Source organism: Kogia breviceps, chromosome X (genome assembly GCF_026419965.1).
Source record: "Kogia breviceps isolate mKogBre1 chromosome X, mKogBre1 haplotype 1, whole genome shotgun sequence".
Taxonomy (NCBI): Eukaryota; Metazoa; Chordata; class Mammalia; order Artiodactyla; family Physeteridae; genus Kogia; species Kogia breviceps.
The window spans coordinates 5,208,011-5,233,893 of NC_081330.1; the positions used below are offsets into that span (position 1 = coordinate 5,208,011).

General features: G+C 45.7%; 1 protein-coding gene and 1 pseudogene across 5 annotated transcripts in view; one reads left to right on the forward strand and one right to left on the reverse strand.

The window, feature by feature from the left end:
* AFF2 (ALF transcription elongation factor 2) overlaps window positions 1-25,883 on the reverse strand; it is a 491,933-nt gene that overhangs the window by 420,766 nt on the left and 45,284 nt on the right. The gene's annotated exons all lie outside the window — the stretch shown is intronic.
* LOC131748303 (elongation factor 1-alpha 1-like) lies at window positions 3,184-4,548 on the forward strand (annotated as a pseudogene).

Sequence of the window (25,883 nt, forward strand, 5' to 3'; positions counted from 1 at the left end):
AACCCCCAATGATGGGGCTCTGAGGAACCACAGGGGCTCTTCCAAATCCTCCCTCTTAATCGGCTTGAAAAAAACCACTCTCCAGATTGGGAATGAATCTCTCTATGACCTTATTGACACCAGAGCTACACTCTCAGCGCTCAACCCCACTGTTATTAAACAGCCCCCACCTCAGAGTACTAAGAGGGCTCAAATGGCGGGGATCCCAAATAAAGCTCATCAGCTTCCTGTTTCTAAACCTATCCCCTTTGATTTAGGCCCTCTAAGAGATACCCACCCTTTGCTCCTTAGTTCCTCCATCCCTATTCATTTACTGGGCTGAGACTTCTTAGAAAAATATCATGCTGGAATTTCTTTCTCCCAAAAAGGGAGAATAATTCTAGAATTTGATAGCAGCAACCAAAATAGCCACCTACTGAGCAAATCAAATGACCCTTCAACATCTTTTATTTTCTCCATCTCTGATGGCACTGGAGCTAATTCTAAGGAAACTAATCATTTGTCCCTATAAGATCAGCTGCCACCCTCCTTATGGACAAAATCCTCAACTGATATTGGCAGAATCCTCCTATTAAGATGCAAATAGATCCTTCAAAGCCTCTCCCTGGAATTAACCAATACCCCGTAAATAAAGAGGCCCTCCAGGGCACTAAGCCAATAATTAATAGATGATTATAAGACCCAGGGCCTCATTATCTGGTGCACTAGTCCCTGCAACATCCCTAGTTTACCTGAAAAGAAACCCAATGACCAAGGATGGAGATTTGTCCAAGACCACCAAACCGTAAACTATACTGTCATCCCTTGTCACCCTATTGGTCTCAATTCCCATACTTGTTTAGCTTCTTGCCCACCAAAAGCGAACTTCTCACTGTGAGTGATTTATGTAGCACCTTCTTTAGCATCCCTGCAGATAATGCTAATCGATCCCCCTTTGCCTTTCTTTGGGAAGGACAACAATATACCTGGACAGTAATGACCCAGGATTTTACCAAAAGTCCTTCTTACATCTCACGAATCTTAAAAGCTGATTTAGATGATATAAAGTATTCTGGAGGCTCTACTTTATTACGATACGTAGACGGCTTGCTTCTCTGCTCCCCTTCCCAGGTCTTTTTTCAGGAAGACAGCACCCACCTATTGAAGCTTTTAGCCTCAAAGGGACATACAGTTTCTAAGGAGAAATGGCTGTTTGTTCAAACCCAAGTTCATTATTTTGGGCACCTGATCATGGAAAAAGGGCTGGGCACCTAGACCCAGATAAGCTTCACAGCATCCTGAACTTCCCAAAGCCCAAGACCAAAGTCAATTATGAGGTTTTCTTGGGTTGGCTAGTGATTGTCAGAGCCGGATTCTGAACTTTTCTCTCATGGCCCAGCCTCTGTATGCCTTACTAAAGAACAGCAAACCGGACCCTTACTACTTGGGAAGAGCTGGATGACCCAGCTTTTAATACCTTACAGGAAAGCTTGATAAATCCTCCTGCCCTTGGACATCCTAATTATCAACTTCCCCTTTTCCTCTTTACATTGGAGAAGGAGACAAGTACTCTCGGAGTAGTCACCCAAAAACATGGGGATCACCATCGCCCCATAAGGTATTACAGTCAGCAGATAGACACTATGGTATGAGGATACCCCTCCTTACCTCAGAGCCATTTCTGCCACTTTCCTTTTACTTAAGGCCACCAAAGAGATAGTCATGGGATCCCCTCTCAGCAATTTTGTACCCCATGCAGTGGAGCCCTCCTGAACTCTCCCCACACTCAACACACTTGAGCCAGTCGTCTCACTTCCGATGAAATCCTCATGGCGGCCACTCCTCATATAACTCTTTCTCACTGTGATAACCTTAACCCTGTCACCTTCCTCCCTTCTCTAGGGACAACACTCCTCAAGACTGACTCTGACAGATCACCTTTTGCCTCCTCACGATGATTTACAGGAAGCTCCTGTCACCAATGCTGAGTTTTCAAGGCTTACCACTGGTTCTTAAAGAAGGAACATGGTAAATATTGTGCTGGATATGCAGTTGCAACTCCTTTTAAAGTCATCAAGGTGGCACCTTTGCCTTTGGCCACCTCGGCCCAACAGGCTGAATCATACGATCTTAGTCGGGCCTGCATTTCAGCAAAGGGCAAAACTGCAGACAATAGATATGTCTTTGGAGTAGCTCATGACTTAATGCTATGGAAACAGCAAGGTCTCTTTATTTCTAACGGGACTAAAATTTAAAATGGCTCTTATGTCCAGGATTTATTAGATGCCACACTCTTGCCAGCAACTTTAGCTATGATTAAGGTCCCTGGGCATTCCAAACTTGACTCGCTGGAAGCTAAAGGAAACCACACTGCTGACATTTCCGCCAAGAATGCTGCCCTCAAAGGAACGAAAAATCAAACCTCTGTCATGTCCAAAGGGATGCTGCCCCAAATAATAACCTAGAGAAATTGGTTCGAGAAGCCCAAGAATTGGCTGCAGAAAGGGAAACACAAGATTGGAAATCTAGTAACTGTTCATTCGATAAAAAGGGAGAACTCTGGTTTGGGCCAAATAACAATCCAGCCTAGCCAGGGACTCTAAAATTCAGATTACTGACTACTGTATATGCATTAAACCCTTGGTCAGCAGAGGAAACGATACGCTTATGAATCAATGCTGGTGAGGAGATATCAATAAGGCCACAAAAAGCGCCTACTCTGCTTGCCCCCCCTGCCCCAAATATAATTCAGGAAAACCTGTTTGCAGCGCTCCGGAACACTTTAAATTGCCCAATGGACCACTGGACGTTTGGGAGATGGATTTTATTCAGCTTCCCCCATCTCATGGATATAAATATGTTTTAGTCATGGTTTGTATGTTTTCCCACTGGGTCTAAGCCTTTCTGTGTAGACAAGCTACTGTCTCTTCTGTGGCTAAAATTATTTTAGGAAAGATTATCCTTACCCTCAGGAACCCCTCTTGAGCTCCACAGCAACCAGGGAACCCAATTTACTGGTCAAGCATTACAGCAAGTCTGTTGTTTGGCCAGTCCTAAGGCACTTTCGCTATGCTTCCCCAACTCAATCCTCAGGGATGGTCCAATGCACTGACGGCAACATTAAGACTCACTCTGTGCTTTTGCGCAACGGGTTTGCCACCAGGACACAGGTGTGGTGAAAACCACCGCGACACCTCAGCAGAAATGGGAAAGAAGACCTACATCAACATCGTTGTCATTGGACACGTAGATTCGGGCAAGTCCACCGCTGCTGGCCGTCTGATCCACAAATGCGGTGGGATCGACAAGAGAGCCACTGCAAAGTTTGAGAAGGAGGCTGCCGAGATGGGAAAGGGCTCCTTCAAGTATGCCTGGTTCCTGGACAAACTGAAAGCTGAACGTGAGCGTGGCATCAGCATTGATATCTCCCTCTGGAAATTCGAGACCAGCAAGTACTGTGTGAGCATCACTGACGCCCCAGGACACAGAGACGTCATCAAAAACATGCTTACAGGCGCATCCCAGGCTGACTGTGCCGTCCTGGTTGTCGCTGCCGGTGCTGGTGAATTTGAAGACGAAGAATGGGCAGACCCGTGAGCAGGCCCTTGTGACCTACACTCTGGCTGTGAAGCAACTCGCCGTCGGAGTGAACGAAATGGATTCCACCGAGCCACCCTCCAGCCGGAAGAGACGCGAGGAAACCGTTAAGGAAGTCAGCACCTCCGTTCAGAAAACTGGCTACAACCCGACACAGCAGCACGTGTGCCAGTTTCTGGCTGGAATGGGGGCCACGTGCTGGAGCCGAGGGCTAACGTGCCGCGGTTCAAGGGACGGAGAGTCACCCGTAACGATGGCAACGCCAGTGGAACCAGCCACACTGCTTGAAGCTCTGGATCGCACCCTGCCGCCAACTCGCCCAACGGACAAGCCCTTGCGTTTGCCCCTCCGGGACGTCTGCAAAATTGGCGGTATTGGCACTGTCCCTGTGGGTCGAGTGGAGACGTGTTCTCACACCTGGCCTGGTGGTCACCTTTGCTCCAGTCGACGTGATGACTGAAGTGAAGTCTGCTGAAACGCACCATGAAGGTCTGAGTGAAGAAGCCCTTCCTGGTGACAATGTGGGCTTCCGTGTCAAGAACGCCTCTGTCAAAGATGCTTGTCGTGGCGATGTGGCCGGTGACAGCAAAAATGACCCACCGATGGAAGCAGCTGGCTTCACAGCTCAGGAGGTTATCTTGAACCATCGAGGCCAAAGCGGTGCCCGCTATGCACCTGTGCCGGATTGTCACACAGCTCACGCTGCTTGCAAGCTTGCTGAGCTGAAGGAGAAGACTGATCGTCGTTCTGGGAAAAAGCTGGAAGATGGCCCCAAATTCTTGAAATCTGGTGATGCTGCCATCGTCGATGTGGCTTCCTGGCAAACCCATGTGTGCTGAGAGCCTCTCTGGCTGTCCTCCTCTGGGCCGTTGTGCTGTTGGTGGCATGAGACGGGCGGCTGCCGTGGGCGTCATCAAAGCAGTGGACAAGAAGGCAGGTCACCAAGTCTTCCCAGAAGGCTCAGAAGGCTAAGCGAATGTCATCCCCAATACCTGCCAGCCCAGTCTTAATCGGTGGTGGAAGAGCGGTCTCAGGACTGTTTGTCTCAACTGGCCATTTAAGTTTACTAGCAAAAGACTGGTTAGTGATAACAGTGCATCCTAAAACCTTCCGAAGGAAAGGAGAATGTGTTGTGGACCATTTGTGTTGTGTGTGGCAGTTTTAAGTTATCAGTTTTTAAAATCAATACTTTTTAATGGAAACAACTTGACCAAAAATCGGTCACAGAATTTGAGACCCATTAAAAAAGTATAATGAAAAAACGAAAAAGACTCAATGTGCACAATTTGTAGAAACCCTTCCATTTGTAGTATCCTGGCCAAAGGCACTGCTATTAGCGCTTCTAAATCTCATGTCGAAACCCTTTTAGAACCGATACAGTCTCACTCTGAGATAATCACGGGATGCCCAATACACCTGGCTCCTGCTTCTTTTGATCTACAACTGATAAAAGGAGATCATCCTTCAAAATTATAAAGGCTTAATTGCTTCTGTTGAAAATAACCATGCTCTAGTAGAGCAATCTTTTCTCAGTGTCTCCCATCTTCTCTGGAGACGAAGACTTTAGACATCATTCCTTACCACCTGGAGATTTCACCTATTGGACAAGACACCTCCAGAAAGAGCCCCTTCAAGCTCATTGGAAAGGCCCCTATCAGGTACCGTTAACCAACCCTTGTGTTGCCAAACTGCAAGGAATAGACTCTTGGATTCATGTGTCACATCTAAAGAGAACACCAAACCCTGGCTGGACCTGCACACAATCTGGTGACCTGAAAATAAAGATTTTCAGGAACTGAAGTGGACACAGCCTCTGAAGGAGACAGCTCTCCCAACATAACCAGACCCGGCCTGTATACCTTTTCTCACTGTTGCTTCTTACCCTATTTTCTCCTTCTCTTTATTGGAAAGACAATACTCTTATCTGCATTTCCCAATCTCCTGAGAAAGGAGGAAACCTCTCTGACTGTTGGATCTGTCACCAGAAACTCTGATCTGTTCATGGTGTTGGAGATCCCTTGGTTTTACCTGTAACCAATTTCTCTTTAGTCCCAAATGCCACTGTCAGTTATACTCACAAGCCTACTGGTGTTAACTATCTGGTTAGGCTATTACAGCCAGGCGTTCCCTTACCTTGTTACAAACATTCTCCAACCCAAACTATACTAGTTCAGCTGAACACCTCAACCTTGGCACTCGTTTTCTTATTTAAATACGATCCATTACCCTGCGCCCGAGGGAAATGCAAACAAGCTAACTCCTCTTTTCAAGGCTTTTAGAAAAGACTTCTCTAGGCTGGGATGGTACCTTACAGAATGTCATCCCAATTCCTCTGACCCCGGGCTTGAAAATGTCAATCAGGAAATTCCAGCCAACAAAGCTGTCAATAACCATATGTTAGCTGGAATCCTCTGGGCTACACCTGGCTTTATTTTTGCCCGCGGTGGTTGGCATTCCTCATGGGCATATGAATGTTTAGGTAGCTGGTGAACTGGAGCTCAATGCTTATTGGCATATTTAATGTCCCAGTCACCATTCATAACAAATCAGAAGCCTCTCATTGGTCCTCCGCATTAAAGCTCCATGGCCACTTTAAATGGGAACTTCTAGGAGGCACACATGACTCCAGGTTTGCCCCATAGGGAAAGCCCTTCTCCCATGGGTGCAAGTCAATGCCAGTGAATGCAGGATCCGAAATCTCTCCCTAGCATTAGGTTAGCTAGCCAACTCCACAGCCAAGGCAGCAGCAGCCCCCAAATGATCACTTGACTCGTTGGCCAAAGTAGTTGTGGACAATTGTACAGCCCTTTGATTATATCTACTTGCTGAACAGGAGGTGTCTGTGTAATAGCAAATACCACCTGTTGCTCGTGGATAAACGCTTCTGGTAAGGTAGATATTCAACCACACAAGATCAGGGAACAAGCACACTGGTTACAAAAAAATTTCACCTAACTAACTCTCCATGGTCCTTTGATTTGTTCAGTTGGCTACCTTCAGGCCTAGGTAAATGGTTTAGAACAATCATACAACTTGGATTTGTCATGTTAATTTTCATTCTGTTTTGCACAATTATCTTTTAACTTTATACCTATAGCCTGTCAAATCTCTGCAGAAGTGACGCACCAGATAGAGTGATGTGAGCTCAGTGCTTCAAAATGACCTCCAACACTTATGGCTTTGATAAGATATAGCCTTTCAGTGAGAGGTGCCAGAGAGTTCTCCCTCCTACCCTTTCTTGTTACTCAAATGTAGCCTCAGTGCTTTCCATTCTGTGTACTTTCTGTCAGACGTGGGACTTGATGACCAGAAAAGGTCCTTCCTGGAACCAAGGGGCAGACCCACCAAAACCTGACTGATCAGCAATGCTTTATAGGAAAGATCTTGATCAAAAGGGGAAACGTAAAAATAAATAAAGGAAACCTCATTCTGGGATCAACATGTCCACACGGCTATATTTAAAATGGAGAACCAACAAGGACCTGCTGTAGAGCACAGGGAACTCTGCTCTATGTTATGTGGCCGCCTGGATGGGAGGGGAGTTTCGGGGAGAATGGACACATGTATACAAATGGCTGAGTCGCTTCGCTGTGCACCTGAAACTAACACAACATTGGTAATCGGCTCTACGCCAATAACAAATAAAAAGTTTTTAAAAATGCAGTTATAGGAGTAGAGCATGTAGCAGAGAGCCTAGTACATAGTAATAATAATAACTAATTAAAGTGAAAAAAATATAAAGAAAATGGAGTGAGGAAACCCCGAAGGAGGAGCTCTCATGCACCACCACTCTCTGCCACTTGCAGACCGCAGCAAGAAGTGTACCTTGCATTCCCCAACTGGAAGAAGCTAACTTTACACACCCCAGCAGGAGGACGAAAGATCTTCTGCTTGCCTAGCAACAGCCCAACCAATGAGAAACCACCACAGTCAGTCAATGAGAAGCTGCCACCACCCTGAACTCCTACTCTCCTCCAATGAATTTTGTTCAAAACAGCCCCTCCCAACTGCCTCCTTTCCTCTGTAAAGAAGCCTCCTTTCCTTAGTTCTCTGGACTTGCTTATAGCTTGCCATAGTTTGCTTGTCCCAAATTGTAATTCCTCTGTGATTCCTGAATAAATTCATTTTGCTGGTAAAATAACAGGCTATTTTATTTTTAAGGTTGACACTACATACATACAACCTATCTTACTGATGTATAAACACATCTCTCTCTCTCTCTCTCTCTCTATATATATATATATATATACACACACACACACACACACACACACACACACACACACACACACACACACACACACACTTCTGACAGCCTTGTTGCTCTTTTTATCCCCAGGGTTGAGCTCTGAACCCAAAACATAGTTGTTATGCAACAACTGGTTATTGGAAGAAGGGAGAGTAGAAATAAAAGTACATTTCAGAGTTAAAAAATATGGAGGTTCTGTGTTAACATGCTGTTTTCAAAGACATGTTAACTGGGTTGACAAGGGTTTCTAATTGTACTTTTCCAATAAGTTTGAACCCAATTCTTCTGTTGACTCTGAGCAACATCAATGAAATAGAAATAATTGTAATCAAATGCTCTCAGGGTCGTAAACCTAGTTGCACGCATATGGATCACTTCATTATACTTGCACCCCTAAGGTTTGTTAAACACCTTAGAATGGAAAAAGTTAACAAATGTGAGATTTATTTTTATCATTATTAAAATAAAATGGAAGAAGCTAAAGATAGCAGAGAACCTAAAAGCTAAAGCTAACATATTCAAACAACTATGTATTTTATTTTATTTTATTTTTTTTTTTTTTTTTTTTTTTTTGCGGTACGCGGGCCTCTCACTGTTGTGGCCTCTCCCGTTGCGGAGCACAGGCTCCGGACGCGCAGGCGCAGCGGCCATGGCTCACGGGCCCAGCCGCTCGGCGGCACGTGGGATCTTCCCGGACCAGGGCACGAACCCGTGTCCCCTGCAACGGCAGGCGGATTCCCAACCACTGCGCCACCAGGGAAGCCCCTCAAACAACTATGTATTTTAAATTATTATGGCTAATGACCTTAAATTTTTTCTAGCTCCATTTCCTAGGAATAAAACCCAAATCATCTCTAAAAAAATATGTTCATAAATTTTTGCTGCTGATGTCTTTAGGGGGATATTGAGTAAAGCGTTTGAAACAGTCAGTTTCCTACAACCAAGAAAATAAAATACAGGGGATACAGCACATGTTTTTATCATATATATGATGAACTGCGTAATGCTCCTTCAAGCAGAGAAATATTCAGCTATATACTATGGCAAAATCTTAGGCTGTAGTCACAAAGTCAAGCACTGACAGTTACCTGGGTTGAGAATAACTGGCCAGTCATTGACATAATTCTGAACATAACATAAACCAGAGGAAACATAGAGGAACGTATAAGTTCACCCTGGAGAAATCCAAGGAGACTGCTTAGAGAAGGTTGCACTTGAGCTGAACTTGAAGGATAGTTAGGGTACCGGTGATGGAGAAGGTGAAGGAGATCTCTTCCTGACCACTGGAAGAGCAAGAGTAAAGGCACAGATGAGGAAGGAAAGAATGAAGAATAAGTCATTACAAATGTTAAATGGTGTAAAATGGCAGAGCAGAAGGTGTGGTGAGAAAAGGCAGATAAGACCACATCAAGATGCCTCCAAAATAGTACGCTGAGTAATCTTGATGCTGTTTTCCGTAATCAAGAAGGAACTACCCAAATGCTTTGGAGGAAAACACCTTTCTTCCAGACAGTTCATTGCCTCTCTTGTATCAAATGTATGAGGCAGCTCCTCTATAGTTACACAGGCATTTTGGACTTCACTTTCTTAATAATTTCTTTATTAGTTACTGAATAGAGTCTAAGGATAGTATATCTGTCATCCAAAGTGTCTCAGACATGAACAAAATATATATTTAAAACGTATCTGGGATTGAATTCAAATGATCAAATAGAGTTGAAATTTAGTCCTAAACACTGTGATGTCGCCAGACAGGGAAGTGCCACTATAGATCTATTAAATCTTTCCACAGTGAGGGAAACGTTATTTACAGCATGTCTGTTGTTTGTTGTTCTATCGTATTTTTCTTTTCTGGGCATATTGAGGTTTCCTTCTCACGCTGCAGAGATCCCCTTACTTTATTTCCTTTTTTGTACCCCCTTCATCTTCAGGTTAACCTTTGAAAATAAAGGGTAGACAAGTTCTAAAGAGGGTCCACTGTCTTTCCTTCCTTCCTTTCGCCAAGTATTTACCAAACACCTGTCATGTGCCCGACACTGACTTTGACACTAGATGCACCAGAAGGAGTAAGATAGAGTGCCCCGGCTACCTTCAAGGAGTTCACAGTCCCGCTGGGGAGACAGCCCAGGTTGAAATTCAGTCCCAAGACGTTTACGAGCTTACAAATGAGTCTATGGAATGGGAAGTAAAACGTTCCCAATGGCATGCTGCAAACAGTTTTATTTTGCTCCTGTCTCACCAAAGATAAAACTTCAATCATTCTTTGGCAAAGACTAGTCCTTTGTTTTAGAAAAACCATTTCAAGAGACTCTAGTGACACAGACATAAAGCGCCACGATCTGCCTGGTCACTCAGGACAAAAGTTGAGAGGACACGCTCAATTCCTCCCTTTCACTCACCCTCTCCCCGCCACATACGCACTCTGGCTCCATCAGCAACTATTTTTGACTCCACCTCCAACATAGCCCATGCATCCACTCACTTTTCTCCATCCATGCCCCTCCTCACTCGCCTGCCCCACTGCAACAGCCTCAAGAGCTGGCCTCCCTCGCCTCCTTCTTCACCTCCCTACGGTTTGTTCTCCGAAGGTGCCACTGTAACATGAAAATCAGATGATGATTTTCCCCACTTCAACTCCTCCAATGGCTTCCCATTGCAAGTGGGATAAAATTCAACTTGCTCCTCTCAGCCTCTGAAGTACCCACTGACCTGGTCCTTGCCTACCTCCATGACCTCAGCCTCTGTAAGGTTACCCTCCTTAACAAGGCTCATTTTGTTCCTTGAACAAGCCGAGCATGCCCCTGCCTCAGGGCCTTTTGTATTCCGCTGCTATCTCCTTGAATAGCTTCCCCCGAGATCCTCGCTTCACCAGCTTCAGCAGCTTCTTCTCGCCATTCCGGTCTCAGCTCAACCAGGGCCTTCTCAGACCACCCAGGCTACACTCGGCCTCTTCCACTTCTGTAACTGCATCACATCATCCGATGTGACTTCCTTCAAGTCACTGACTGCAGTCAAAAATGAGACCGTCTGCTGATTTCTTCACATCTGCCCACTCCGATTAGAACGTAAGCTCTGGGAAAACTGGCACCGAGTTTCCTACTGGCCCCTCAGCACCTAGCTCAGGGCCTAGCGTTTAGTGGATCCCTTGCAAGAAGTAGGGAAGGAAGGGAAAGGAGAGAGGGAGGGAAGGGGATGGGAGAGAGGAGGAAAGGGAGGGAGGAAGTGTGGTATCTACTATTCTTGGGAATAGCAATGAAATGACCTTCGACCTGAGTGCAGTTGCTTTCAGGTTCGTTTTTCCTGAATGACTGAGTTGGCCTGTCTGTAGCTTTGGTTGCCTACATAGGGCTTGGGACAGGGAAGGGAGCATATGGGAGACAGGTTGTTCTTTTGACTCAAGTGAGAGGACAGGACTACAGCCCATTGGTGGCTTGTCACCTGTGAGGATGAGTGAGGCTTGGGCTCTTTCTGAGAGTTGCTTGCATGAGTCAAAGAGCCAAGGGGAGATGCCAAAGGTGCTGCTTTCCTGAGGGACTCGGCAAGGCTCTGAGCAGCTGACTCTCTGGCGTGTCCATGGGTGTGTATTCTGGTGTTGCATGACTTTTACTCACCATTCAGCCGAGACTTCTGGACACTAAATCAATACGCAGCCCCCAGGACAGCACTGGCTGTGTCTACATGATGCCAAAGCAACCTGCCGATTGATCAGACGCGGTTACAAAAGAAATCGGTCAGGTAGACAGATTCAACAGCACGTAGACAGAGCCACGCTGTCATGTGTTGTCTTAAATTGCTAAAAAATTAACAATACTGGAGGCTGGGGAACTCACCGCTTTCATTAACATTTTCCCATAAGTAAGTTCAATAATTTCCCAGTGTCTACAACTAGGATTAGAACTCATGGACCCTGAATTTTAATCACATGAGCTCCACATGCAAGGGGCCATTTCAATACTGACTTCTGCGTCTCTGATTTGAAGTGATCGTGCATATTTAGTGGGTGCAACTCGCCATTGAGCCACTGTCATACAAATATGTTAAAGAATGTGGCTCTCTAAGAAAGTAACGCAGCCCCCCAAAGCCTGGCCACACAGAGCCCTCAGGCAAGAGTCCCACGTGTTCTGGAGAATTCCGTATGGCCCTTGAGGATCAGGGCCTCGCCCCCTGGAGGTTCTGGTTCAGCGGGGCGAGCTGGGGCACAGGCAGTGCCTGACACGCTGCGGAAGCGCCCCCCACCCCAGGGTCCCGAGGCGGAGGCGAGGCAGGGCCCAGGCCCCGGGAGAAAGCCGGGAGGGCTTCTGGAAGTGGCCGCTGAACGCTGACCTTCGGCAAACCGTCCTCTGCCCCGAGGCTTTGCTGAGCTGCGACGGAATCCTTCTCGGGTCCTGCACAGGCCGGGAAGCAAAATGGGTGCGGGGACGGGGTCGCCGAGGGCACGTCACCACCCACTTGGCGAACCTGACTCCCTGCGTGCCCTCGGGAGGACGAGTCTCTAGAAGCACTTCCCTCTGTGGGACTTGTGTTTCCCAACCAGGGTCCCAACGGACCCAGGGGTGTCGTTAGGAACAACTGGAAAACGTCAACCCGCGGATCAAGTTCTAAAAGACTCGTTAATTTCACTTATTCATTGACCTCCTTTATTCACTCGGTTGTTGTTTTTAACAACCAGCAAATATTTCTGAGTACCTACTGAACGTCTGGCTGGCATAGTGGATACAAAGAGCCTAAGATGTGGTCTTGATCCTCAAGGAAGCCACAGTCCTCTGAAAGAGGCAGATACTGCGAACAAATAATGACAGTCAAGTATGGCAAGCACTGTCAGAAGAGCTGCAGGAAGCACTGGGGAAGCCCAGAGGCAAAATACATTCTGACTAAGAAGCCTGGGGAGGGGGAGGGGGAGGGGGAGGGGGAGGGGGAGGGGGAAGGGGAGGGGGAGGGGGAGGGGGAGAGAGAGAGAGAGAGAGAGAGAGAGAGAGAGGGAGAGGGAGAGGGAGAGAGAAAGGGAGAGAGAGTATTAGAGTTGGGCTTTCAGGGTGAGCAGGAGGTGCCCCAAAAACCCAGTCATCAAGTGAATTGGAATTTTACGGCAATTTTTTTTTAAATCAAAATTAATGCAACATTTTTTCCTTTTGCCTCAGGCTCCAATGTCCCTGAGAACAGTACCATTATGGATCCTGTCTGCATTTAAAAATTAGATTTTTTTTCATTGTGGATTTTTTTAAATTTTGATTTTTTACAAAGACCCTATTAAAATATTATTTGTCTTGATGACTGAATTTTTGGTGGCACCTGAAATGATGGGCTGGGGTGCCTGACCTGCCTCACCCTCGTCAGAGCCCTTTCCTAAGCCAAGCAGTCTATGTGATGAGGGAGCAGACAATCAGTCCATTTTTCCACCCAGTCGACTAGAACAGACCAACGCGAACTGCCGAACTAACTTCCCCGGCATTACCTAAAATGTTCAGTCATACCTGTTTTCTTCAAGTGGAAACCTCACTGGTCACTCCCATTTTCCCTCTATTGCCCAGCACACGGAAGGCACCAAGAACTGAGCACACAGAATTCGACAGGCAGCTAGCTCCCTGGCCTACGAGCTCCCGGGATTTCTGGCGTCGGCCAATGGCTCTCCTCTAAGTGAAGAGTCAGTACTTCAGAAAAGATGGCCATCCCCACTCATCCGAGCGCTGAATGGCGTCCACTGCTATTTGCCTCCCTTTTACTAAAGTAATGCATTTGGCACTGGTAAATAAGTTCCCTTTAGCTGAGTAAAGCTAACGAGCTGGTGCCAGTCTCTCCGAGAAGGCAGGTGGGGGGACGGAGCCATTTCCAAGAATCCCAGGCTATAATTTGTACATTACAGTGTTATTACCAAGAGGTGGTTTTGTTTAGCACATCCTTTTCCGTTTCTTTTCTTACACGTCTGGAGACAGACATGAGAGCATACGTGCTCTCTATGATTTCTTCTAAATATTCCTCTTGTTTAAAAGGGAAAGGTGGGCACCAGCTTTTGGTGACAGAGCCGCTATATATATATATATATGAGCCTCTGGCTTCTGGCTTCAAAGATACAGCATGGTGAGCAGGGAAAACACTGAGGGCCACAAAACTGCCTCTCACTCTTACAGCTCATAACCTCATTGATTCCAGTCCAGATTTATGGCATCATTTGTTCCTGAATGTAACCTCGCAAGGCAAATAGAAAGGGAAAGGAAAAATCAAACCAAGTGAGGGCTCGACAAAAATCACTGCTCTTGTCCGGATTCTTTTGTTCACTTACTACAACTTGCTCTGTTAAACTTGCTTGAACTGCCCCGATTTTTGCCTTCATCCTCCAGGAGAACAGCTAGAATGCTGGGAACCAGTAATCTACAACTCTACCCAAGACCCACGTGTTTATCAAAGGCAGTGAAGCATCAGATGGGGTGCAATCTCAGATCAGCCTGAGTTCAAATCTCACCTCATCCCTTTACGAGCTCTGTACCTTGGGCAAGTCACTTAAGCTCGGCACCTTTTGAAAAGATGGGTGCCTAAGGTTCTCAAAAAATCGTGGGTGAATGAGTGAAAGCATAGCAAACACACTTCCTGACTCATGGTCAATATTCAACAAAATGCTAGCTATTCCTATCAACAGATATTTTTGAGAATATTTACATTCATTTATATTAAGATACATTTTAGGGACTGTTCTTAACATATACAACAGGTCAGAATGATTTTTAGTGCCATTACAGTCAATAGCTTAGAATTTTTAAGAAACCTCCCTTTATTTAAATGGAGTAGAACCATAAAATAATGAGACTCTTCAGATAACAAACTAGCAGACATTTGACATTCAGATGAATGCCGGCACCTTCGAAGCAACGCCATGAGGAAACCGTACCCTGTTTTCAAGGAGACAGACATTGCTCAACCGAGTTTGGAATTCCTCTGAGGGAATTACCTTCAGCTATAGTTATGAACCAGGCATGAAAATGAGGCTCATTATTTTCCAGGCACAGCTATTTCATCCTTCAGTAAAATGTGTATTCAACCTTATCGGCCTCCCTACTCACCAAATCTGGCTCCAAATGACTTTTGGTTGTTTCAGGAAAAAGGAAAAACAAACAAAAAAAACCACCATTGCTCTCAAGAGATAAAAACCTGAGGCCTAGAATGATATTCAAAAAGAATGAGGCACAGATTCCAAAAGCCAGTCACAAAGACGAAATTGCCAACTCTTACCCGCATGGAGGGTATCCGTTTGGATGGAGCCAAACTCAGGTTGGATGGGTACTGCTGTTTTGGACATAGCTGTTAAATATCAGTCACTCTGGTCAACGGTAGAAAGCCTACAGCCATTTATAGCAAGCCTATTTCCTAATGAAACACTGTGGCCATTTCCACTTTTTGAAAATTATTCTCTGCCTATTTTGAGCGTTTACACAAAAACAGCAATCTTAGCAATAATAATCCCTCTGAAATCATATCCTTTTAAAGTTACCCTAAAAGTGGAAAGGCCATTCAATTTTGATCTAGCCAGCTACAGAACGCAAATATTTTTAAGAGGAAACACTACGCAGCCAGAGGAGAAACTTCTTCCACACACACAGGGTTAATAACGAAAATGCTGATACGACCTTAAGTATGGTGGCGCCCAGAACCAGCGCTATAATTAATCTAAATGTACTGTAATTACACTAAATGTTACTTCTGTAGAATAGTTCCAAATCATGTGGCTTTTTTATGCTTAGATAACATGTAGTTTATTTCCAATCATGGATGTAGGCATGATTTGCTGAAGGAATATTAGGTCTGGAAGCAATATCTTAATCAAATCAGAATTTCTTCTGGAAAACAAATCTTTGGCTTTTGAAGAATTAGCAGCATCTAATGCCTTAGGGTAGAGATGTGAAACTGGGCTGAAATCCCCACCCCCTGGATCTCTCCCCCTGCCCTCTGGCTTCCAGTCACTCACGGGTACATCCGTGTAGCCTCCTACACTTTCTATGCTCATAAACCACCACAGCTATGTCTAAATTACACCCTGGAAACTCCACGTAGAAAACCAGTTGTAGGAAAGTTCACCTTGTGTGGTTTACTCATTTTCTCCGAACAGAAGCTGGTTCCTTTTGGAAGGAACTCATTTAAACAAAACCTAACAGCAAGCATCCATAAAGTAGAAGGTTATTGGTATGTGCATAATTTGATGCATAAAAACTGAATGAATATTCCAGGGATGAAAATGCAGCCTCTTACATATGCAGAAAGATTTTTATTTTTATTTTGGTGATGTTACTTTTGTATGGGAGGACTGACTGAGATGGGTGACCAAAGTCATTGGCTGCTGTCATCTTTATGTTTGGTGGTTCTTTCTCCATGCTCATCTCCCCAGTGCTGGGGGATTAAACAGTCACCGTCCCCCCAAAGAAATGCCAACCTTGCTGAAGGGCACATCTCGACACATCCAAGCCTGGTGCTCCAATCAGGAAGCGGAACATGTTATAGATGGAAGAGGTGGTCGAAACTGCCTTATCAGGGCAGAACTTAGACTCAGTCTAGGTCTACGACAATACGAATATGTATTTTTTTTTTTTTTTTTTTTTTTTTTTTTTTTTTTTTTTGCGGTACGCGGGCCTCTCACCGTTGTGGCCTCTCCCGTTGCGGAGCACAGGCTCCGGACGCGCAGGCTCAGCGGCCACGGCTCACGGGCCCAGCCGCTCCGCGGCACGTGGGATCTTCCCAGACCGGGGCACGAACCCGCGTCCCCTGCATCGGCAGGCGGACTCTCAACCACTGCGCCACCAGGGAAGCCCGAATATGTATTTTTAAATACAGGTCAGACGAGGATGAATTCTTCCTCTTCATCATGCACAGCAATGATCAAGTACTCAGTGGGTGGATGATGAGAAGACAAAGAACCAAACACAGGTTCCAAAAGGACCGGAATCCTCTTGCTGCCCTCTCGCTACCTTTTGTAGCAACAATGGAATCAGACATCTCCACCAGAACTCTTGCTAATGTGCCCTGTTTTTAACTGGTGTGAGTTCAGTCCCCCAAACTGCACGGTAGTGAGCAGCTCACACAGTGTGCGGGGGCCAGAGGCTGGAACAGTGAAAGGAATGAACCCTCGAAGCCAGGTGATCACGGAATGTGAAACGAGATCCCAGAGGTCATGGAGGCGAACCCAGTATTTTGCAGGTTGGGCATCAGGCACAGAGGCGTTAAATGACCTGCCCAAGGTCACAAAGCAAATGAAGGGCAGAAAAGGGGCTAGAATCCAGATATCTTAACTTCTGGGCCAAGGCTCCTTTTGCTGGGCAGCAAGATGCCTCGCCTCTGCAGGGGTTGACTTAGTCCATCCATTTGCCCACCTAGCCACTCAACACAGATCTATGGAGCAAAAATCGTGTGCCAGGCCTGGTGCCAGGGGTTACGCATTCAGTGAAGTCAATAAAACACTGAAGCCTGAGCGGAACTGTAGAAGGACTCAGTATAGAAATGGGGTGAAAGACTGAGAAACGGCATGGCCCCTAATCTCACAGAGTCTGAAATCAGGACGGTAAAATGTGGTAAATGCAAATTTAGCCCAACAAGCAACCAGTCTATTCTGGTTTTATTTAAATACTTGAATAATCCCCAATATTGGTAAATACTGAAGAAGATCTTCAAAATGTTTTCTGTAGGAGTGAGACTGCGAGGGGGTCCCTATTCTACCCCTCCAATCTTATCTCCCTCCACCCATCCCCAGCCCCCCCCCCACACTAGGCACGTGTAAACTTGACTTACACCTCTCACTCTTCCCCAACAGCCCATGGCATGTCTCAGGTCTGCCACTCCTCCTAAGAAAACAGCTACTGCTCATTAAACCCCTCATACAGAGAGCAAGCTTTGGGAGGCTGCAGTACCCCTAGCAACTAGCCTAGCACCTGGCACAGGGTGGGTGTTTTAAAGTATCTGCTGAACAAATGAATGAATGAATGAGCCATCACTGCAATACACTTTTTTTGACACCTCTGGTAGGTAAGTATCATTATCACTGTTTTATAGATGATGGAAAAGAGGCCCAGAGATGTGAAGCAACTGGCCCAAGGCGACAGAGCTGGTAAATGGTGGAGCTGGCCATCAGCCTGACTATTAACTCATGCTCTATTCATTCTTAGTCCCCGTTCTTTCTGCTGGTCCCTTTGCCTCGTCAACTTCTAACCATGCTTTAAAGGTTAGGCCTCATCTTCCAGAAGCTTCCTCTAAGCCAAGGGCTGTGTCATATCTCTCTGAAATGGTGCTTGGAAGTATCCTCTCCCACAGGGTTGTGAGCTGCTCCAGGGCCAGGCCAATGTCATCGTTTTCCTCTTGCCAGTTTTCTGTAGATGCCCCGCACTTAGGAAGCACTCAGGAATATCAGTGGAAGGAAACTGAGGGGTGAGGACGGGGAGGAAATGAATGGACAGCAACAGCTTGAAGCTCAGGTACAGTTTGGGTCTTCAGATCATGTCACGGAAGGGACCTGTCTGCCTCTTGCCCACAGGATTCCAAATCCAGTGTCACCGGAAAATGGAAATCCAGGGAGAGCATTCTGTTTGAGCAGCCCCTATACACTCAGCTCCAGCACTTGATTATACCCCTTTCAGAGACGGTCACAACAAATTTTATGTGTATTTTAATACAACTTTTAAAAAAATCAGCATCCTAATTGAGATGTGTTATAACCATAAACTATATATCAAGTTTCAAAGATTTGTTACCAAAAAAGTGTAAAATTTCTTACTATAATTTCTACATTAATTTTCTGTTGGAATAATAATGTTTAAAATACACTGGGTTAGAGTATCAAATAGAGTATCAAAATTAATTTCACCTATTTCTTACTTTTTCTCATGTGGCTACTAGAAAATTCTAAATGACACATGTGGCTCACTTACTTTGATTGCTGCTGGGCAGAGCAGGTCTATATCTTGTTTGGGGTGGTAGTCACCTGGGTGCGTGCAATTGTCAAAAATTGAACTGAACACCTAAGATCTGTGCATTTTATTGTGCTATAGTTCAATCTAAAAATCACACACACACACACACAGGAACACAGGAAAGAGAAAGAAGGCTACAGAAGAGTCTTCATCCTTTTTCATCCTCAAAGACTATTCTGACATAAAGGGGAACAGCACCCTGCACATTTTTTAATTCCTAGTAGATGTCAGGTCTTCGGTGCAATTCCCTGCCTCACCACCCAGATCAAACTATTGGGGGAAAACCCTCTCATTTCCTATTGTTTTGCTTTACCTGCCACAAAGCAACAAATACTCAGAATGGAGCCAAGACCCTGACTGACTTAGCAGTTGTGCCTACAAAGGTCATGAGTAAAGGATGTCCTGATTTCCACATCTAGAGGTAAACAGGCTTTGAACAAAACATATTAGAGGAAAAATCGAAAACCAGAAAGGCTTCCATTCTCCCAGATATGACTTTTTCATTCATGCAAAAAGCATCTGCGCTGTGAAGCCGGGACTCGCTTTGTAATATTATACCCGGTCCCTCCACTCAAAGACAAAACAGCCAAGTGAGCGGAGCCAACGAGTGTAGTGGGTCATTCGGGAACATCGCCCAGAACACACTGAGAGCCAAAGGCAGTCAGAGGCCCCACTTTTTCTCTGCTTGCCTGGCAGAGGCTATCTGGCCAACGCACCCTCATGTCTGACTCCGCGGGAAAGAAAGGGGCACTGGCCAGGAGCCCGCTCCAATCCGGGGCATGGGTTCCACCTTTCCTCGGGCCTGGGAAGAGCCTGACTCCGAAAGGGCCAAATGGCCGGTTCCAGCCGGCCGGCGAATCAGAGCCGGCACCCATCGGGCAAGGGCACAGATTTGGGGTCTTCGCACCACCATTTCACTCTAACCTTCCCCCTCACTGTCTATGACTCAGAGGACACGTGGCTGGACGAGAGGTCCCCGAGACCAGCCTCAGGTACACTGATTCATTCACTAGAATGTACTCACTTATTACATGAGTATGTAAAGAAGTAACACACGGTCGTTGTCAAGTAACACTGGACATTTCAAAAAAGTCCGAAGAAGAAAAATTAGTGCTCAGTATGTTGATGTACCAAATTTGATGCATTTCTTCTCTTGCTGCTGAAACTTGGGACTGTTTCCCATTTTAGGTCTGTTTTATGACTTAACCTGTTTAAACACAGCCATGGAAATCAATTCCCTACCTCCGCGAGGAGACTTGGGCATTTAAATAATTATCTTCTACAAATGTACACCACACAGGTCCTCATTCCCGATAGAACTTCTTTTCAGAACATTCACACGAAATTTCCTGGGTTAATATCCCATTTGTCCTCAATCTTTAACATTTTACAGACCCTGACATACTTCACTTGGCTAAATCTGAATTCTGTCAACTCTCATTGTAACAAAAATCCAGTCCTGGAGATACGAAGCAATCCACTGGGGGCTAAACAATAGCGGATCAATATTTTCAAGCTGAAGGACCATTTTGGAGCCACAGAATTATATGGGAAAAGGAAAATCTTCCTCCAGTCCTTAGAGGAAGCTATTTGAAGATGCTTAATAAACTATTAAGCATATCGGTTTCAATAACCAAGAGGGAAATGCAGTAGCCTCCTTTTCTAATCACGATCCTGAGTTCTAGAAATAGCAACTGGGGGAAGGAAGAGCAAAGAGTGGTCAACCCAGATGTTTACAAAACTCATCACAAAACCTCCATTGTCTCAATGAAGACTGACGGTCATCATCCAGGTTTAGATACAAAATGCTCGCTTAATCCTCTGTAAATCTCACTTTGGCATATCCAGGCCTGGGATCCACAACAGAGAGCGGATTACAATGCACCCGGGGATCAGACAGCCCCAGAAACTCTTACAGGCCTGGAAAGATGAGCCTAGGAGGAAAGAGGAGTGAGGCTGCGATTATTCAGCCAGAAGAAGAGCAGACAGAGAAAAGCGTTCATAACTTCCTTCACACACAGAGGGGGTGGTGAGCAGTTGAGGGAGCGCACCCTCTGCAAACGGAATAAGAAGAAACTTATTTCATCTGCGACATGAGGACATTGCCTTGGCTATAGTGGCAAATGTCCTAGTGGCTGTCTGTCCATTCTTTCGTCTGGGCATCCACTCCACAAACATGTGCTCGCAACTTACTTGCTAGCCAATTCAATGTGGTTCCAATAAAGGCTCATTCATGTATTTGACGAGGGTTCATGGAGCCTCTGCTATTTTCAGCTAAGGAAGGAAGTACAGAAGTAATTGACACCGCCCCACCCTCAAGGTTGTGAAAACTAATTCTCAGGACACCTTTGGAAGTAAACGACACCTCCATTTGCCTAGAATGGTTAATCCCTATATCGTGAGGACAAATCAGATAACCTCTAAAAGTTCCTTTCAGCTGTACGATCCTTACTTTTTAACAAAGTAAAACCAAAAAATCACAAAAACCGAATATCTTATACCAATCAGTTTTTAGTGACAGATGATATTTGAAGTCTTTTTAAAAAGTGGTAAAAGCTCTATCTAGCCAGTGTGTATGAAGGCAGACATATGTAAAAAGATTACATTTTGAGCCTTCTCTCGAGTCTGTGAGCAATTGGTCAGCACCATTCCATTAAAGGTACCCCCGCCGTACGGTGATGCTGACCGGAACACTAGACCGTGTTTTAAAGGAAATGGGAAACGGCTGCTTTATATGGTCGCCTCCGTAGACGTGGATGAACACTGCGGATGCAGACAGAGCCAACATGCAAATGATGAGACCTGTGTGTGGCCAGTCACTGGGAAGTGGCGGCTGGAAACCAAACGTTCTCTGCCATCTCCCCAGCACACAATGTGTGCTGGTGAAACCCACTGTGCAGAGGGCACCGTTCGATGGCCACGGGTAGTGGAAGCAGAGGAGTCGCTCTCGGCCCTCCCACTGAGCAGTGTCCAACAGCATGACACGGGGACGGCACCCAGCTTGCTGAGCTACTTCAGGCAACCACAGTGGACCTGCCGTGGCGAGATGGCTCAGTCATACGGGCCATACAGCACCGCCATGTCCCGCCATACAGCACGCGGCCTCTGTCGAATCGTGAGTAAATGTCCAGGGACAGGAGCTCGGCGGTGAGAGCAGAGGAGAGTGATAGATGGAGGATGAAGAGGAGATGGGACTCTTTTCTCAGGACACGCCTAGCCAGACGGGTAGCGCCAAAGAGAAGGTGATACCTCCGGCTAAAACCCTTGTCTCCAAGGAAGGGCTCTTTCCTTGTTTGACTATGATTAAACCTGGACACTTGGAAAGTCAACACTTCTGTCTTGACAGCTTCTGACTAATTCCCCCACATCCTCCTCGGAAGCATGTTGGAAGCTCTGCTCCCGAGAAGTATTCATAGGCCTTCCTGAAAGGTGAGAATAAAAGAATTCCCTTCCTCAGAGCCATTGCGGGGCTGAGACGAGAGAAGGTACAGAAGACGCCTACTGCAGTCAGGGGCCCATAGCAGGGGCTCTGGTCCCTCCCACGTGTCCTGGTCTCTCCGGCCTCTGTGGTAGGCAGGTCACCGATAGACAGAGACACGTGCCTTTTTACCTTCGCAGCGGCCAGTCACAGTGCTTCTCCGAGTGCCAGGGCCTGAGCAGCGAGCTGTGCACTCAGCAGACCTGCAGATTCCTGGCTCACATCCCAGACCTACAGAATCTCAAATTCTACTGAGGGTTCCAAGGGCAGTCCTTAGGCTCACTAGGGTTTGAGACCCATTCGATCAGGGTGGATCCTAAGCACACACCCAGTTCCCTGTTCCGGATCATTTATCTCACATTTTCAGACGACTATACTCAAATGAAAATATCCATTGAAGAGAAATGGCTCATTCCAAAATGCCGAGGAGGTTCCCAATGCCTGTGCTTATAAGTACATTGGTTGCTAAAACCATCACCACTCCCTGCTCACTTGCACTGGCTCCCGGAGTCCGCATTCCCTGCCCGAAAAGCCAAGGCTGCCAGCAGTGTGGCCACAACACAGTGTGCCGCCCTTACCTTCCGCTACAGCCTGCCCTGCAGCCAGCCAAATGAATACGCAAACGGTTCCCTGGACATACTTTTTTGTTTTTGCCTTTTCTCCCTGTATCCTCCACTTAGACTGTCCTTCCTTATCTCCTCATGGACAAAGGCAGTCTCAAGGCCACTCTCACCGTGGGAAGGGAGCAGCCCTTCCTTTGAATTCCCAGCAGGCTCCCCCTCACAGCTCTTAACCCTGTCTACTTTTTATGTGTTTGTGGGCTGTATTATATCCCCAACCAGACTGTAAATTCCTTGAGGGCAAAGTCAATGTCTTAGTCACGAGTTCATTTTTCACAGCCCCTCGTGCTTACTAGCTGCTCAATAAATAGACGTCTGGTAACACACAAACAACTAGTGAGACCCAATCAGCACTAAAGTGTTAACATCTGGCCAACACAACAGTGTCATACCTCTCCACGATGCTCCCACCAAGCCTCTACGCATACCTGGCCTGCAGAGAAGGAAGACAAGGGCACAGACCCTCAGGATTTGTCACATGACTGATGAACTGACTAGAACTATCCCATCCGAGGGATTCTCCCCCTCAGCGGCAAAGAAGAAAACCTTTTATGTTTAGAATGCTGTTGAAGCAGTCAAACACGGAGGAAATGTCAGGGAAACGACAACATGGAAACACAGCATGATACAATAGACACTGGATGTCAGAATCAGTTCTGGCATTATTTTCTTCCTGTACATTCCTCTCCTACATGGGGAGCAATGCAGACCACATATGGCAGCCACCTAAAAGCTGGAGATGCCACCGTAGAACACTGGCTTCTATCAAGAAAAAGCAAAACGAAAGATTGCTCCTAAGTGTGTGGTCATTATCATAGTTGGTGGTACGTGTGCACACACATCCATCTTTTGTGTCTCCTTTACCTGAAGAAACAGGGCACAAGATCAGTTTATGCCTTCAGCAAACCAAATAGAACAGCCATTTACCTGGGCTGTCTAGGAGGGCAGCTGCCAACTGTGACCCCAAAGCCACTGCTATAAATGGGGGTAGGCTGACTCTTCTAAGTGGTTCTGTTTCCCTTTAAATAAAAACTATAGAGCCAAAGAAAACTTGAAAATCTGCGGGAGAGAAAAAGGTTTAGCAAGATTTACAAGCTATATTCAAATCAAAGGTTGCTGCATCTGACACCATTTAGGACTACTTTTTAAAAATTTTATTAGTTTTTTATACAGCAGGTTCTTATTAGTTATCTATGTTATACCTATTAGTGTACATATGTCAATCCCAATCTCCCAATTCATCCCACCAGCACCCCACCCCCACCCCCGCTTTCCCCCCTTGGTGTCCATAACGCTTGTTCTCTACGTCTGTGTCTCTATTTCTGCTTTGCAAATAAGATCTTCAGTACCAATTTTTTTCAGATTCCACATATATGCGTTAATACACAATATTTGTTTTTCTCTCTCTGACTTCCTTCACTCTGTATGACAGTCTCTAGGTCCATCCACGTCTCTACAAATGACCCAATTTCATTCCTTTTGATGGCTGAGTAATATTCCACTGTATATATGTGCCACATCTTCTTTACCCATTCGTCTGTCGATGGGCATTTAGGCTGCTTCCATGTCCCGGCTATTGTAAACAGTGCTGCAATGAACATTGGGGTGCATGTGCCTTTTGGAATTATGGTTTTCTCTGGATATATGCCCAGCATTTAGGACTATTAATGGTACTTGATAATACTGACGTCACTTTTTATGTACAGTAATATAATTAGCAGTGCTGTTACTACTGTCTCGCCTGTGCCACTAATTACATCTCTATAAACGTAATTTACTAAATGGGAAAAGTGAAGAATTTTTTGAAATAAATCTTTCCCATGGCATCACGCCACGGTAGAAAAGATTACATTCTAGTAACAAACATTAATAATACCTACAAGTGAAATGTTTCATGATGTTAATCAACATATTAATCACACAGTGTGTCCCGAGCTCTGGAGGTGATGAGTCTGAACACTTCTGTTTGCATCTTACCTGTAAAAATAGGCCCAGTGCAGAGAGAATCTGTCGGTAATTGTGGTTCGACATGACATGGATGGAGCCCATCAAACACTCAGCCCTGCAAAAGTGGGGCAATATCCCTAACCCCACGCAAGAGCCTAGATACCCAACAACTATGCCGTTGGCTTGAAGTCTTATCGCTGCATCTACAAACCAGGTGACATGAGGATAAACCATGTTCGCTGACAGATTCCACAGCAAACGTAAACTCTGTTGAGAATAAAGTCTGAAGGTTAGACTCTTACTGGCAAATGCACACGACTAGAGTGATTGGCCTGTGGAATACTCTCCCTGACGGTGAAAAGCAAACACTCCCTTCACTATATACAAGCTATGAAGCCCCAAGGAAACTTAATTTTACTACAGCGTTTGAGGGACAGGTTGTTCTAAGTGCATTCTCTGGTTACGTGAAGGGTTCGTGGAAAATTTTTCATTTCATCTGTAATTGCTAAAATTCCTTTGAAAATGTCCCTTCCACTTTCCTGCCTTAATAAGTACAGTAATAAGGTATTTACCGTTCTGTATATGGAGATGGGGAGCAGAATGGAAGGAATCTAGCCTCATTTCATGACATAACTGAGAAATTTAATCCAATTCAACCTAGCGAGTATCTATGTATTTATTTACTGTGCTTAGAACAGAGATGACTTTCTGCACGGCCATGCTGGGGGTAGGGAGACACTGACAGCAACTGTTTCCTTATCTCTTGAATTTAAAGAAAAGAGTAGCAAAATGCTGATGTAGATTCTTCATTCGTTGGTGTCCAAGTAACTGAATCATTACTATGCTTGTAGAATGGACTAGAAAAAAAAAACCGATTTAATAAGGTACCAAAACCTTAATACCACCTTGCCCTCAGAGTCCAGGCACAGAGGCCCCAGATCTACGTCAGGTGCCTCTGGTGTCCACTCACAGGGCGCCTTGTACTTGCCCTTGTCACTGTTCACCTGCCTAACTCCCTGTCTGCCCGCCTCCAACCAGGACAGGTCCCATTCGTCCACCGCCCTGTGAGTGTT